Genomic DNA, 17737 nt, shown 5'->3' on the forward strand with positions numbered 1-17737 from the left:
GAGAAATGGGCAGATGTCGCTTAAAGGGTAAAAGCTTCCAGTTATAAGATGGATAGTTTCAAGAGCTCTATTACACAGCATGGTGATTACAGTTATATTGTACTATATTGTGTTATATGCTTGACAGTTACAGAGTAGATCTTAAACATTCTTTCTACAGAAAAGAAATGGTAGCTATGTGAGGACATAGAGGTGTTAGCTAGAGCTTGGATGATAATCATTTCCTATGTATAAGTGGATCAAATCAACATGATGTACAATCTAGACAATGTTGTATGTCAGTATATCTCACTAATGCTGGAAAAAACATGTTAACTGGAAGAAGAAGAACATCACAATAAAGATGAAAAACAGTAAATTAAAAAAGAAGAGAAACCTGCCTGAGATAGCAAAACAGGATTTTTCTGACAGTTCAAAAAATTCATCATCGGATACCTTTGTGAAACCCTTTTGTAAAATAATGGAATGGTATATAAACATTGACTATTCTATTCATCACTACTATTTGATAGGAGCTCTGTAAAAGGGGACCAGGACCTGGCAGTTTACAAGAAAACAATACTGCGAGCCATCCCCAGGGGACAGAGCAACTGCTATGTTGTGCAGGAATTCTCATTAATGAGAGTCTCTTCAATATAACTTTCTCGAGGCCAGATTGCTTAAGGTACGTAGTCACTGTTTTTCCCAAGATGAGAAAGGTTGTCCTTGAAAGTAATGAACAGAGAGTTCTGTAGCTGTGTCAGTACTCCAAAAATCATAGTTAAAAGAAAAAATCACACTTCTACCAGGAAAAAAATTCGCAGGGAAAAAAATCAAACGACAAAGACCTTTGCTCTTGGCTGAATTAATAGTAAAAGAGTAGTGATCGTCCTATGCTAATTATAAACTCTGTTTGGCAGTTAGAGATGTTCTTGATCAATTATTTATTGTTTGATAAATGCAGAAGCTTTCTTTTTTGGTTGACAGAGTCCTTCAAAACATGAAATCCGTGGGGAAGAATTGACAAAAGTTCCCCCCTTCGGCCTGCCTTATTACTCTGCTCCTTCATGTGTTCAGCTCAGAGGCACACCTTGGCCTTGAAGCTTCCCCCAGCCCACCCCGCCTCTCCCTGCACACAGACTCATCCTGCAGTCTGCATTCTTCTGTGCATTCATAGTCCTCCACACACATGGTCATTACTGCACTTTCCACATATCAATTTAATTGGGTGTGTGTGCTTGTGTGTCTAATTCCCTTCCTCAACTCATCAACTGACCTCCTCAAGGACAGGGACCCTGTCTCATTCGGTTTTATTTCTTAACCTCTGTGACTTGATTGAGTTGACTATTTAGGGGATCCCGTACCTGCCCATCAGCAGTGATCATTATTAAACTCAGCATGAACAAGGGTTCGTGTATTTTTCTTACAAACAGAAAAGAAAGGAGGGAAAGTCTGTCCCAGTATTCAGTGTAACTGGTAGAGTGGACCAAAGAGTCCTAAAGATCTGAGTAACTGACAGCCACATTAAAGAGAAAAGGAAGCTAGGACCCTTGGCAAGGATGAAGGGCCCCCCAGGGAACCAGTGAGAAACGGCCCAAAGGTTTAACATTCACAAGTCTGGGGACAGATTCCAGACAGTGACTCATTGCCATTTCTACACAAAAACAAGTGCAAACCGTCTTCTGCTTTGGTCCTTTAGGAATGTCTACTGTGCACTCACACAGCTAGGTCCGTTCCCTGAGAAGTGCTGAAGAAGCTGGAGAGTGGTCCTTACACCCTCAAGGACCGGATACTTTGTAGGAAAATAAGACTTGCAAATGTGGAGGCAATTTAAGAATGCTGGACTGAAAAGGCTCAATAAAAGTTTGTTGAATAAAATGGAATAATAATAAATTTTTGTTCAGAATTGCCCTACATAGAATCCTTTCCAAACTTCTGAATTCATAGACAAATCAAATTTCAAAGAGCAAAAATAAATGGAATCCAATGCAGAACATCCAAATTTTTGCTGCAGGTAAGGACAATTTTTAAAGTGAAAAACAAGCAAATAAACAAAAATACCATTGCCATACTCATTAAATAAAATTTATTTTTAACAAAAAAAAAAACTGTAAGAAATACTGATTACCTTCAGCTTCTGTAGAACTCATTACATTTTCTCTCTCTCTCTCCCCAACCCTCTCTGATTATTTTTATTATTTGGTCCTTAAATCTATCCTATAGGTAGGCCCATTCTTATTTTCATCCTAATTTTGTACGTGAAGAAATTGAGCACATGGATGGTAACAGATCTGCCCAAGGTCACTGAGACATTAAGTAGTCAGAAGCCAATCCCCAGAAGCCAATTCCCACGCCCCTCCCTCTGCACCATTTAGTCATTGCTAAGCTAGGACTTCCGTGTGTTCTGAGCCTTATAGCTTTAGACCCCAGATGGAATCATGGTTGGCAACTCTCCCCAGTCACCTGAAGTCTGTCGGAACTTAACTAGTGTGCTACTAAGACAGAGCACATTCTCAAAAAACTGTCTTGTCTATTATTTATATTATTTGTCCTTTTATTGTGCAGCATTTCCTGAATGCAGCCATTAACAGAATAATTCCTGGATGTTTGTGTCTTGTTATTCTTAAAGTTTTAAATAGAAGTGTCCCCGGAGGCCAAAAAAAAAAAAATTAACACCTGTTTCCATGTTTCTCGTTGCATCCTCAAACAGATTTGAAATATTGAGGAAATAAGATTGGACTTCTTTCCTAGTCTCACTTCACTTTCTAAACTTATCATAAAAATCTTAAGCCATAACTATTATAACCCATGTTAAATAATATGAATTTTAGAATCATAAGAACATCAGAAAGGCTTTGCAGAACATTATAACTTTCACTTAGTTTATTAGAGAGGAGATTGAAATCCTTTTCTCAGCCCTTGGACCTCACCAGTACCCCCACTCCACCATACTGCTGGGCCTTTGCACAGTCTCATAGCCTGTACTCAACCTTTTCATGAGCTTATTTGATTAATATCTGTCTCTCTCATAAAATGTGAACTCCCCAAAGGTAAGTTCAGTTCTGTTTTTGCTCATTCTTATTTCCCTGGAGCCAAGTACAGGGCCTGAAACACGAGTAGGTGTTCAGTAATTATTTGGAGTGAAAAATGGAAGCCCAGAGGACGATAAATTTCCCAACTTCTTTTACAATAATCTTTACACACTATTTCCTTTTATACACTGACCTGGGACACCATACTTCTCTAATTCTTTCTCTTTCCCAAATACATCCTCCTTTCTCACAGCCTCATCCCACGTGTGGATGGTATTCTGGCTTTCTGGTACACCGGACCCAGTGCTACTCAGCCTCCAAATCCAAGGCGAGTATTCTTCCTCCTTAGAGGCTCATGCGGATTCTTCTCAGCTGGATCAGGACCCTCCTGTCTGTAAGCCTGTGTCCACTGCATGTAGCCCTCTCTCAGGGTAACTATCAGGCTGAATTTGTTGATGTGTTTTCTAGGTTGTTCCTCCAACGAAACTGTGAGCACTTCGAAGACAGGAAATTTTTCTTCATTACCTAAAGCCTGACATATGGTAAGTGTTCAAAACATATTTAGTGAATGAATGAATTAATAAATGAATAAATGGATGAATGAATGAATGAATGAACCTCTAGTATGCAATAACAGTTTAGGTTCTGTTCCATTTGGAAAATCAGCACTCACAAAATCTTATTCTAACTGCCCAGGTTTTACCCTAGACTTGATGGAAAACAAGTTCAGGAACATAAAAGACAAAAAGAGTTGACTTTCGTCTTTTCTAACTCCTCAACAACTTTCCATGGAATTTAACCTTCAAATAAGCATTTTTCCTACCCTCCAAGAATCTGAGACTGGAAATTTCAAAAGCATTTTTTGTTTTTTTTCTTACATATTGACTCACTTTTTATTGTTTATTTTATCTACTGACAAAGCAACTTAAATGTCTCTATGTACATATGCAATTGTGTATAGCCTGGCTGATTAGAAGTAATCAGTATCCTAGAAAAATATTGTGTGGGGTCAAATGTTAAAAAGCAGAATGATCTTACATCTTGGAGTTTCAGATTCATGCTCTACAACTGAAACTTTTGGCAAAGAAGAGAGATTTGCATCCTTAATTCCTTTTTCTTTTTTTTTTTTTTTCCCTAAGTTCTATCAGTTCTTTATCCGGAGCCTCTTTTAACTCAGATTCCCCCTGAAGGCAGCACTATGCCTCTACTGACCTTTCATGGTCTTGGTTCAGATTTACGTATGCTCCGTTATTTATATTTGTTCAATAACTGCACAGTGATGTAATTATCTGCTATCCAAATATTTCCACATCATTGAGATGTCATTGGAGTGGCAAAATCTGCAAATCTTCCACTATTCTCCTCTTCTTCATTTTGGTAACAAATCACCCTGAGTTTCAGCTGGATCTCACCTGCCCAGCTGGCAGTTACATGTCTTGGGCTCCCCTGCAGCCAGTCATAGGTGCTGATTGTGTCTGCCAATGTGAGGCAAGGAGGGGTGTGCCTTTCCCTATCACAAAGGAAATCGGTTGCACCCCATTTTCTCTTTCCCCCTTTCCCACAGGCTGGAAACATGTTTCAAACATAAAGGGAAGGACAATACTTTGAATGTTAATGAAGAAATAAGGTATCAAGAACCTTGTAGGTGAGTCACAGCTTCCCCTCCCCTCCCCCATATACCTTGCTTCTTGCTTATTGTGAGAGAAAGAAATAAAAGTTTACTTTATTCGAGATACTATATTTTAGGTTACCTCTGCTTAAATTGTACACTGTTATTATAGAAACCTGGCTCCTCGAAGTAGGATAGCATCACTACAAAAATCAAAATATGTGGCCCTGGTTTAGCCAGCTGTGTAGCAGGTGGAGAGATGTTCAGGCTAGGAAGAAGTGCTCTTTATAATGCCCTTGAAAATATATGCTAACGTGGAAAGAGACCAAGTTACTCCCAAGCCTGTAGCTCCAGGAGAATAGGCTAAAAAAAAAAAAAAAAAGACAGATTTTTGGTGGATGTTGGCCGCTACTTGGAATTTTTAGCAAAGTGCTACAAGAGATGTGAGATAAAGTTAGACAGGAAATGGCTCATTTGCAAATAGAGATGAAAGGGAATATAGCTCTACTAATGGAGTCTTTCTGCCCTTGACCTGCACTTTAGTGGATGAAAATGCCATTAATTTGGGACCTTAAAAGGTTGGAAAAGTCAACTGCTTCAATTCCACAAAGAGAATGATACAACAGTTTCATCGGAGCAGGCAAGGGGCAAAGGTCAGTCTAAGAGTATTAGCTTCCCAGCCAACTTGCCAAGACTGTGGTTTCAGATGGCATTAGGGTGGCCGACCTTAAGTTAAGGGAAAAGAGATCTGAGCAGAGCAGAGGAGACAATAAATTCAAGAGAAGTGTCTGTAGGCTCTATGGGAAGTTGTTCAAAAGTCTTTGAGTGATTATTCCACATGGAAATGCCCAGAAACAAATAGGCAAAAAGCCTACTAATATTTTTTGTTTTTCCAGTTTTATTGAGATATAATTGACACATCACTGTGTAAGTTTAAGGTGTAGAGCATAATGGTTTCATTAACATATATTGTGAAATGATTACTGCAGTAAGTTTAGTTAGCATCTTCTATCTCCTATAGATACAATTAAAAAGGCAAGGAAAAAAAATTGTGTATGTGTGTGATGAGAACTCTTAGATTTGCTCTCTTTACCATATGACCCAGCAATTCCACTCCTGGGGATGTACCTGAAGAAAAAAAACAACACTAATTCGAAAAGATACCTGCACCCCAGTGTTCATAGCAGCACTATTTACAATAACCAAGACGTGGAAGCAGCCTAGGTGTCCAACAACAGGTGACTGGATAAAGAAGATGTGGTATATATGTACAGTGGAATACTACGCAGCCATAAAATAGAATGAAATTCTGCCGTTTGCAGCAACATGGCTGGACTTGGAGGGCATTATGCTAAGTGAAATCAGTCAGACAGAGAAAAATAAATACTGTATGATATCACTTATATGTGCAACCTAAAAAAATATAACAAGCTAGTGAATATAGATAAAAGAAGCAGGCTCACAGATATAGAAAACAAACTAGTGGTTACTGGGGTGGGGGGAAGGGGCAATATGGGGGGACAGTGGGAGGTACAGACTATTGGGTTTAAGATAGGCTCAAGGATGTGTTGTACAACATGAGAAATTTAGCCAATATTTTGTAATAACTGTAAATGGAAAGTCACCTTTAAAATAGTATAAAAATTAAAAATGTTTAAAAACTAGGGGGATTTTTGTAGCTTTATAAACACTACAAAAACCCATACATTTTCTAATGTCCATTATTAAGAATGTAAGAAAACCAATTTTAAAATAAAAAGGGAAAAAATCTTGTGGAAAAAAAGGATTTACTCTCTTAACAACTTTCATATATAACACACAGCAGTATTGGTAATATTGTACTTATATCCCTAGTATTATTTATCTGATAACTGGAAGTTTGTGCCTTTTCACCATCTTTCTTCAATTTCCACTCCTCATCCTCACTGCCACCACCCACTGACCCCCACCTCTGGTAACCACAAATCCAGCCTTTTTCTATGAGTTTATTTTTCCTGTGTGTTTTAGTTTTGTTTAGATTTCATGTCTGAATGAGATCATACAGTATTGTCTTCCTCTGTCTGAATCACTTCCCTTAGCATAACACCCTTGAGACCCATCCATGTTGTCACAAATGGCAGGATTTCCTTGTTTTTTTTTTTTTATGGCTGGATAATATTTCACTGTATCTGCATACCACAACTTCTTTATCCAGTCAACGGACTTTTAAGTTGCTTCTATGTCTTGGCTGCTGTAAATGGTGCTGCTATGAACACGGGGGTGCAGACATCTTTTCAAGTTAGTTGTTTTGTTTCTGTTGAGGTCTTGAGGGAATTTTATTACCAAAGAAATCACAAGCCTGGTATTCAAGAGCCTATGATACATTTTTAACGTCATAGTCTCCTAAAGCTGCCCTAAGTGGAACACACTCTTTCTTGCTGCTTTCGGATGTGGATAGTGGGTGAGAAAAAAACCTCACTCATCTCCTCAAAAACAAATCAAGATACAGGGGACAGTAAACAGGGGAGCTACTTCAGGGCTAGGTTAAGGAATTTACTCCACCAGCAAGAAGCTTTCACAGTTCCTGCCCAGGATAATTTAACATCTGCTATGGACAAAATTTACTGTGAGCTCACCATTTTTTACATTTCTGAAAGAGTAGATATGGTAATTATATATAACATAAATGTGGTAAAATATATATAACATAAATTACCATTTTAACCATTCTTATGTGTACAATTCAGTGGCATTAAGTACATTCAGACTGTTGTGCAAACATCACCACCATCCATCTCCAGAACTTGTTCATCTTCCTAAACTGAAATTCTGTACCTAGTAAATAATAACTCTCAATTCCCTTCTCACCATCACGTGGTAACAACCATTCTACTTCCTTTCTCTATGAATTTGACTGAGAACCTCATATAAATGGAATCATTCAATAAGTATCCTTTTGTATCTGGCTTATTTCACTTAGCATAATTTATTCATAGCTTCACCTTGCAGAATTCAACCCTAGCAATGCTCACCCATGTTGTAGTATATGTCAGAATGTCATTCCTTTTTCATGGCTGAGTAATATTCCTTTGTGTGTATTCTTGACTGGAATCTTCCACAGGTGATATTGTGGCTCTTCTCAGGGTATCACAGCTAGGGTGGTCTCAACTTAGTTATCCTGTTCTTATTCTACCATTGTATTTTGGAGTTAGAGAAGACATTAAGTTGTGTTTAGTTGATGGGTTATCAGATTAAGAGGAGCCACTTCCAGAACCTGATAAAAAAAGACTACCTATGCTCCTGATTTTCAGCTGCTTGCAGTTACTAGATAGGATTCAGGTGGGCTCCCTTGTAGAAGGTTTGAGCATGTTTATGAAGAAAGATAAAGATACACAGATACCTGGGTGCCAAAAAGGGAAAATTGCAATGGAGACTGCTAATTGTCCATGGATATTCATTCTCCCCTGGTCCACTTAACCATGGAACCTCCAGCCTCTTATCTAAGCATTGAACTACCCAGCAAGAGACTGCATTTCTCAGCTTATCTTTAAGGTAGGAGAGTGCATGTAACCATGTTGGGGACAATCAAAAGTTTGTAGAAGTGATGTGCTAAACCTTCTAGTCACATTCATTAAATAGGAAATTGCCTACATTTCATTTCCTCTCCCTTTCCCCTTTCATGGGACTAGAACAAAGATGGGCCCATGAACTGTCTGCACCAGGAGAATGAGGACCACACTCTGGGAGACTGTAGAGTAACACAACAGGAGAAACTGGGTCCCTGCACAACCTCCTGGAGCCAAATCCTTTCTGGCCAGGATTGGATGGACTCCTACATGAGGGAGAGGAAAAACTTAGCACCTTGACGAATTCATGGTATTTTTGGAGTTTTTATGTTACAGTAGCTTAGTCTATAATGAAGTATTATAACTGGATTATAAAAATAAGGGTTGATAATGGAGGAATATTTTTGATATTAAAAAGCACAACCATGTCAACATTTTAAATGTTTCCATTACACCTTTTTAAAAAAAAAATTTTAGGGAAGTATAGTCAGTTTTTCATGTGCTTATTTCTGGTGTAGATCATAGTGATTTAGTTACACATGTACATATATTCCTTTTCATATTCTTTTTCATTACAGGCTACTACAAGGTACTGAATATATTTCGCTGTGATATGCAGCAGGACCTTGCTGTTTATCTGTTTCATATAAGGAGTTAGTATCTGTAAATCCTGAACTCCCAATTTATCCCATCACCATCTACCTTTCCTCCGAGGAACCACAAGCTGGTTTTCTATATCTATGTCATTACATTGTAGCTTATTGATAAATAAAGGACTACATCTTTTGTCTTCATATTCCTAATATTTATCCTATTGCCTGACATGTAATCAGTGAACACTTCTTTCATTTATTAATCAAATAATTCACACAATGACAATAGCAAAGTAAGAATGGTTGTATGCTTCAAACAGCTTTTTAAATGCAGGTTAGTTCTGTCCCCTTTACCTATTAATTGTAGTTGTTTCCCTAGTGTCCAGCCCAGTGCTAGTGTTGAATTGAATTATTATTCATCATATCTGTCCTATCTAAAGAAAAACAAATGCCCTTGATCCCTATTTGTTTGTCCTACAAAATTCTAATCATTTATTTTAACAACAAATTTAGAACAACAACAGACTAAGTGGTAAGTGTGGAGAAGTGTTTGTTAGCAGAAGATTTAAAACTTCCTTTTCATATTTTTATAGACACAGCCACATTTTCAGTGGCAAATTCCATACTACAGTGCAATATTCTAAAATATTATGAGGTCACGCAGAAATAAGGCCTCAAATAACCTCTCCCACACAGACTTAATTCAAACAAGAAAAGCATCCAGTTCTATTTGTGATAATTATCTGAGTGGTAGTACTCATTACTATGGTCTCTAACAGAATATAAATAAGGAATATGTGTGGAGAACACTGAACACAGAAACAATATTACTGGACCACAGTATTCAACCCAGTGAAAGGGAAACAGCTGCTCGTTTTGGGGGGATGATTATCAAATTGCATTTCCTCCTTTAAACTCATTAGTATTCAATGTCGTATTATTTTCTTCCGTAAGCAAAAAAAAAAAAAAAAAAAAAAAAAATCAGATTGTGGAACTGGAAAAGCTATGGTAGGAAGGCAGTCTGATATTTTGGGCAGAGCAGTGAATTTAGAGTTAGGCGACTTTGGATGAGTCATTTAACCTTTCCGAGTTTCATATTCTTAATATATAAGATTAGGGGGATGGGCTAGATGATCACTAAAGTTTCTTTTTTTTTCTGATGTTAGAGTTTCTTTGACTCTATGTTTATTTATTTTTATTGAAGTATAGTCAGCTTACAATGTTGCATCAATTTCTGGCGTACAGCATAATGTTTCAGTCATAAACAAACATACAAATATTCCTTTTCATATTCTTTTTCATTACAGGTTACTACAAGATACTGAATATAGTTCCCTGTGCTGTACAGTAGAAATTTGTTGTTTATTTTATAGACAGTAGTTAGTGTCTGCAAATCTCAAACTCCCAATTTGAATCTTTAAGTTTCCCAACTCCTCTTATAACATTAAAAACTCATCCAACATATATTAATATATACTGTGTTAGATTCCAGGTTGTATCAAAGCTGAAGATAAGTGACCAACATAGACATGATCTCTGTCCTTCTGAAATTACAGCCAAGTGGAAAGAAAGATACATTAATTGTTATCACCCTAAATATTTAATTATGTTTGTGGTAAAAGCAACTAGAAATGTAGACAATGCTATAAGATATAAAATAAACAAACTGATTTTAGTCCAAAGTGCTAGGGAATCTTCTCTGATTAAGATATTTTTAAGCTGATGCCTGAAAGACAATAACCAGGCAAAAAGGAGGGAGATTAGAAGGGAAGTCAGAGACAGAGGAAAGAGCATGAGCAAATTCCCTGCGACCAAAAGGAGTTCTCCACCCAGTTCAGTTCCTGAAAGCAAGCCAGCGTTACTGGAGCTCACAGAGTGAAAGCGAGGGAGGTACACGCTGAGACTGGAGAAGTAGACAAGGTCAGGTCACTTGGAACCTTAAAGACAAGCATATTGTGAATGTTGAACTCTTTATCAAGATACTCAGGAAGAGACAGAATGGTTTTAAGTAAGGATTTAATGTGATTGGTTTTGCTTTCAGAACATTACGCTATCACAGAGGAATATTGGAGGTGGCAATTGTGGATATGAGAAGACCAGATCAGAGGCTACTGTAGCAGATAGGTGAGAGATGATGACGATTTGAGCAGGGTCCTTATACTTTAGATGGAAATAAATGAATAGATTTTGTACATATTAAGAAGCTAGGATCTACCAAAATTGTGATTAATTTGGATACTGCTGTTGAAGAAGTATGAGGTTTCAAAGGTCATACTCTAGTCTGAGCCTTCGTCAACTCGCAGATGTGGATGACACGGACTAAACTGGACGACACCAAAGGAATGATCACTTTGGAGAAGGAAGGAATTCGGATTTCACTTTGAAATAGTAAGACTGTGCTGCCGATGCAACACCTGAAGATAAGGCTGAGTAACATTTGGATACAGAGGTCTAAATTTTAACATTTGGGATTTGTAATATATATTATTTTATATTATAAATTTAGCAGTCACTGACATATATATGGTATTTAAACTGATGAGAGTGGATTAAGCTGTCAAGGTAGAAAGCATAACAAGAAAAGAGAGGAGAAGAGAGAAGGGAGGGAAAGGGAATGGGTAAAAGCCCAGGGCAGAGCACTGACAGTTAACGTATAACACTCACATAAAAGAGGTGGAAAAGCCAAGGCATCTGAGAAGTGATCAGAGAGGTAGCAGAGGTTGGTGGGGGTGGAGGTGGGACAGAAGCACTTAACTGTCAAAAAGCCAAAGTAAGATGGCACTTCTAAAAATAGTGTACGATCAATTATATGAAGAGCTGCTGAAAAGTCAAATAAGGTGAGAACTGGAAATATCTACTGGTATAACTGACGCAGAGGTCACCGGAGAGCTTAGCAGAGTAGTTTTGGTTGGGTGGTAGAAGCCAAAAGTGAGCGGACTGAGAAATTAATAGGAAATAAGAAATGGAGATGGGTACCTTTTCAGATATTTGGCTATAAAGGGTTGAAGAAAGATTGGACAGTAATTGAAAGGGGTGAGAAAATGCATGGCTCTTTTTTTTTTTTAATGATGGGAGGATTTAAATGGTAATACAAAGGCACCAATAGAAGATAGATAATACAAAAAGTAGAAGAAATTAAGAAGGTAGTTGATAGGAAATATTCCTAAAATGACAGAAGGGTATGAGGTCCATTCTCAGGTAGAGTTTAACTGAAAGAGAGATACACTCTTTAACAGAAGGGAAAGAAGATGAAGATACAGGAAGATTTATAAAGGTGGAAACAGAAAATTGAAGTTGTCTCCTTCTGATGGCTTCCATTTTTTTTCTTCTGAAAATTAGAAAAGTTTTACCTGCTGAAATTGCTGGAAATGAGATGACAGATCAGAAGTTTGAAGAGAATGGAGAAGGTTTAAAATAGTAGTTTTAGAAAGGAAGAAAGACAGCTAACTAGAGAAACACAGGATACTGCCGGTCCCTGTTGAGACAGTTAAAACACATTGTCCTGAATCATAGAACAACCTCTCTACCTCACTGTGCAGTTGTATTTAAACGAATTTCAGGAGCACGAAGCTAGTAACCCAGGGAGAGAATTGTATTTACTCAAGTGTGATATTTTTCTGGGCAAGGGTGCAAAAGTGCTTGAAACAGGAACGAAAGAGTGTATGCTAAATATGTAAGAAGTAAAGAAGAGGAGGTTGATGGATAAGGAAAAAATATTTGGGCTGATTAACTGGATACTATGGAATTCTGGATAGCAGAAGAGATGTAATGTAAATAATTAGGAGGCTGATCTCCAAAACGGTGGAGGTTGTGCTCAGATGATTACAGAATTAGAGCTTTTCCAATTGGAGCAATTTTGAGGAGTGTAAATGTCCAGTTGGTGAGCATAGTAAGGGTTGGTGACAATAAAAGGGAAAAGAAAGCCACTGGATATGAGAAGGGCCTTCTGTCTCTACTCTTGCCTCATAAAGTGCTCAGTCTCTCCTATCTTTAAACAAAAGTTTAACAAAAATTTAGAACTTATTTTGAAGTGATACCAAATCACCCAGCCCAAGATGAACGTTGGTCTTGGAACAGCACTGATGAAGGAGGAAGAAACACTAAGTATCTGCTAGGCGTATGAACAGTTGTTCAAGGAACGCTTTCTGAAGGAGGTGACACCTGAGCTGAGCCTTACAGGATAAGCACTAGTTATCAAGGTAAAAGGAGGGGGTGTAAGGAAAATTTCCAGACAAAAGAACAAGCATATGAGAGATGGTTAAATCTAGTATTCATTCATAAACTGTGCTTCCATTCAAGGAAAGCTCTATACTGGTCACCCCAAGAAACACAAAGACATTTCAGAACAATTCTCAAATGAAGAATGTGAATGGGGAACCTTGCTATTATATCTGGACTGACGCTAGATCACAAGCTTAAAGATAGGGACCAGGAGTATTTTAAACATCTCTGTTCACTCAGTTCCTAGAACAATACTTGGTGTATGGAAGGTATTTGTAACATAATTGTGGAATAAGTGAATGAGTAAATTCAACTAGTCTAATGATAGTCTAAGTCACAGCATAAATTATATTTCAGGGAACTTGTGACTATCTTTATGAATACATTTGGAACTACTGCAGAATTATGCTCATTTATACTTTTAAACAATGATCATACAATCTTTGTTTGAACACCTCCAATTTTGGACAATTTATTGCATTTTAAAGATAGTTGGTTTTGGACATTTCCAGATGTTAGAAAGATGTTTCTGCTGTTGTGTCAAAATCCCTTGACTTTAATTATCATCTCAATTCTTCTGTCTTACCTCTGAACTCCACAAGCAATAGAGACTGTAATTAATCCCTCTTTGACATGGTAACAGTTCAAACGTACCAAGGTAGCTATATTACTTATCAGCTTTCCTTCTATGCCCACCTTGCCGCCACACCAAGCCTCTTTCCCCTAAACTAAGTATGGGGATTCCTCCTTCCTTTTCTCAGTTACTCTTTACTAGCTGGTACTCATCTTTTAGGTCTTTTAGATTAACTACTGCTTCCTTAGAAAGCCCAACACAGGAAGATTAGATCCAATCATTATAAACTCCTGCATCAGCTTAATGTTTTCCATCATGGTGCTTTCAAAGTTAGAAATTTTTCATGTCTGTCTTCCCTGCTAGACACAAAGTAGCTTAAGAGAATTGGGCTCACATGTGGGAAGACACAAAATGACTGGGTAGAGAAGGATTAAACTCAAATGAGACAGATAATTGTCAAATGAGCAAACAAAAATAAAATTAGAACTGGCACAGGTCATAACAAAAATGATAGTGCCTGATGGAGAGTTATATGGGAATAATGGGACGCAAGGGTCTGGAAAGGCCCCTCTAAAAACCAGATATTTAAACACAGACACTTAAACCTGATATTTAAGAGGAGTAGAATTTAGTTATGTGAACATTTGGATTCAGAATGTTCCAGAAAGAGAAGGCAGCATGCGAGAGCTCTCAGGTTTAGCACGCTAACACGGCTAGTGTTCACCTAGTGACGGGACAACTGGAGGGACTATTCAGTGAAGAGAGCATGTTGTGTTATTTGATGAAGTGTAACGTTAGGGAAGCACAGGTATCATGAAACTGGATAATCTAGTAGTGCAAAAAAACTTGACTGATACCAGTTCTACAAAATAGGGTCATTATTTGTAATTAACATAAAAACATTAAAACACAATTAATTGGATTTTTGCTTCCAGCCAGAATGGTGAAACAAAGAATGCATTTAGCCTTCCTCCTGAATCAACTGAAAAACCAGACAAAATATATAAAACAATGTTTTCAAGATATTGGACATGAGGTGATGAGGGGCAGTGATCCCTAAAAATGGGAATTAATATAAGGTCAATCCTATGACTGCCCCAGCTATTCCTTCAGAGAGTTTCTAGGTTGAGGTGTAGGGGGTGAGGATACAGATGGAGCCCAAGAGACTTCCTGATTTAACAGGATGAGGCTGAGAGTCTGGGAGACCGAAGGATTTCACACAGAAGAGAAACTGCACAAAGAGAGAATTACAGAAATCTTCAGAGGCTGCCCTTGAGTATTGATCAGTGTATGCTTGTGAAGAAATCACCTGAGAATGGAAAAAGAATCACAAAAAGATAAGAGGGAACACCACCCTGTGATCAAACAGGGTCAAGCTGGAAAATACGTAATTCACAGGATTCTGAGTAGAGTACACAGAAGGATCAGGTGTGAATTAGCCTTAGGTTAAATGCCATTTTGGTTCACAAAATAAAACAAAATTAGTATACAACAGGATAACTGTTTCCTTGTAATTTAACTGTGGCCTTGAAAAAATCCTCAAGAATATTTATAGGAATATAAAACTGTTTAACAACAAATAAGGTAAAATACAATGTCTAGCATCTAACATAAAATACCCAGGCACGCAAGTCTGCAGCTAGCAAATACATCTTTCATAAATGAAGGTGCAGTAGCTACATTCTCAGATACACAAAAGCTGGAATAACTTATCATTATCCGACCCACACTACTGTACATGTTGATGGAGCCCTCCAGGCAGAAGGAATATACCAGATGGAAATATAAATCCACACAAAAGAATAATAGTCACTGCAAATGAGAACTCTGTGGGTAAGTATATAAAAATTTTTCCATATCATTTAAATCTTCTTAAAACATAAATTGACAGTTTGAACAAAAATACTAAAAATGCAGTGCGGAGTTTGTAACATATGTAAAACACCTATGAAAGACCTTTATACCTCAAACTGTTCTCATTATTATTAATTTTTTTATGGTGATCTGTGATGTTACTATTATAATTGTTTTGGGGCACACGAACCATGCCCATATAAGATGGCAGATGTTAATGATAGATATTGTGTGTGTTCTGACTGCTCCATTGACAGGCGGTCCCTGCATCCTTTTTCCCTCTTCTTGAGCCTCCCTATTTCATAAAACACAACAATATTGAAATTAGGCCAATTAATTGCTCTAAAAATGACCTCTAAGTGTTCAACTGAAAGGAAGAGTCACACGTCTCTCGCTCTAACTAAAACCTAGAAATAAGTTTAGGGAGGAAGGCATATCAAAAGTGAAGACAGGCACCAGCCGGCCAAGTCGTGAATGCAAAGGGAAATTTCTTGCAGGAAATTAGAAGTGCTAGTCCACAAATGATAGGAAAATGAAACATCCTTATTACTGACATGTAGGAAGTCTTAGTGGTCTGGATAGAAAATCAAACCAGCCATAACATTCCTTTAAGCCAAAGCTGAATCCAGAGCAAGGCTTTAATTCTTCAACCCTATAAAGACAGAGGGAGGTGAGGAAGCTGTGGAAGAAAAGTTTGAAACCAGCAGAGGTTAGTTTATGAGGTTTAAGGAAAGAAATCATCTCCATAACATCAAAGGGCAAAGCGAAGCAGCAAGTGCTGATGTAGAAGCTGCAGCAAGTTATCCAGAAACTGTAGCTCAGATAATTCTTGAAGGTGGCTACACCAAACGACAGATTTTCAATGTGGATGAAACAACCTTCTACTGGAAGAAGATGCCATCTAGGACTTGTAGCTAGACTGTAAGTCTAGGACTTAAGATGCCATCTAGGACCACTCTCAGAGCTAGAGAGCAGAAGTCAACGCCTGGCTTCAAAGCTTCAAAGGACAGATTGACCCTCTTAAGGGATAATGCAGTTGCTGACTTGAAGTTGAAGCCAATACCCATTTACCATTCTGAAAATCCTAGGGCCTTAAGAATTATGCTAAATCCACTCTGCTTATGCTCTAGAAATGGAACAACAGAGCCTAGATGAAAGCACATCTGTTTACAACATGGTTTACCGAATGTTTTAAGCCTCTGTTGAGATCTACTGCTCAGAAAAAGATTCCTTTCAAAATATTACTGTTCATTGGCAAGGTACCCGGTCGCCCAAGAGCTCTGATGGAGATGCAGAATGAATTAATGTTTTCGTGCCTGCTAACACAACATCTGTTCTGCAGCCCATGGATCAAGGAGTAATTTGGGCCTTCAAGTAGTGTTACTGAAGATTTCTATTCCATAAGGCTATAGCTGCCATATGATGAGTCTGGGCAAAATCAATTGAAAACATTCTGGAAAGGATTTACCATTCGAGACGCCACTAAGAACATTCGTGATTCATGGGAAGAGGTCAAAATATCAATATTAAAAGGGGTTTGGAAGAAGTTGATTCCAACCCTCATGGATGACCTGCAGAAGTGGTGGAAATAACAAGAGGACTAGAATTAAAAGTGGAGCCTGAAGATGTGACTGAATTGCTGCAATCTCGTGATAAACCTTGACCAGATGAGGAGTTGCTTCTTATTGGTGAGCAAAGAAAGTGGTTTCTTGAGATGGAATCTAATCCTGGTGAAGACGCTGTGAAGACTGTTGAAATGACAATAAAATATCTAAAGCATCACATAAACTCAGCTGATAAAACAACGGCAGGGTTTGAGAAGATTGTCTACAACTTCAAAAGAAGTTCTACTGTGAGTTAATTGCTGTCAAACAGCATTGCATACCAAAGAGAAGCTGTTCGTGAAAGGTAGAGTCATTTGTTGGAGCAAACGTCATTGTCTTTTTTAAGAAATTGCCACAGCCACCCCAACCTTCAGCAACCACCACCCTGACCAGGCAGCAGCCACCAACCGGGAGGCAAGACCTCCATCAGCAAAAAGATTACAACTCGTTGAAGTCTCAGATGATAGTTAGCATTTTTAGCAAGAAGTATTTTTTAAATTAAGATAGGCACATTGTTTCTTTAGGCACAGTGCTATTGCACACTTAATAGACGGTAGTATAGTGTAAACATAACTGTTATATGCACTGGGAAACCAAAAAACTAGTGTGAGTCACTTTACTGGGATATTCGCTTTATTTCAGGGGTCTGGAGCCAAACCCACAATATCTCCAAGGTATATGTATTACAAGAAGATTGAACATGTGTGTATAGGTATATAGGTGACT

The sequence above is a fragment of the Camelus ferus genome, chromosome 10 (genome assembly GCF_009834535.1).
Source record: "Camelus ferus isolate YT-003-E chromosome 10, BCGSAC_Cfer_1.0, whole genome shotgun sequence".
Lineage (NCBI taxonomy): Eukaryota > Metazoa > Chordata > Mammalia > Artiodactyla > Camelidae > Camelus > Camelus ferus.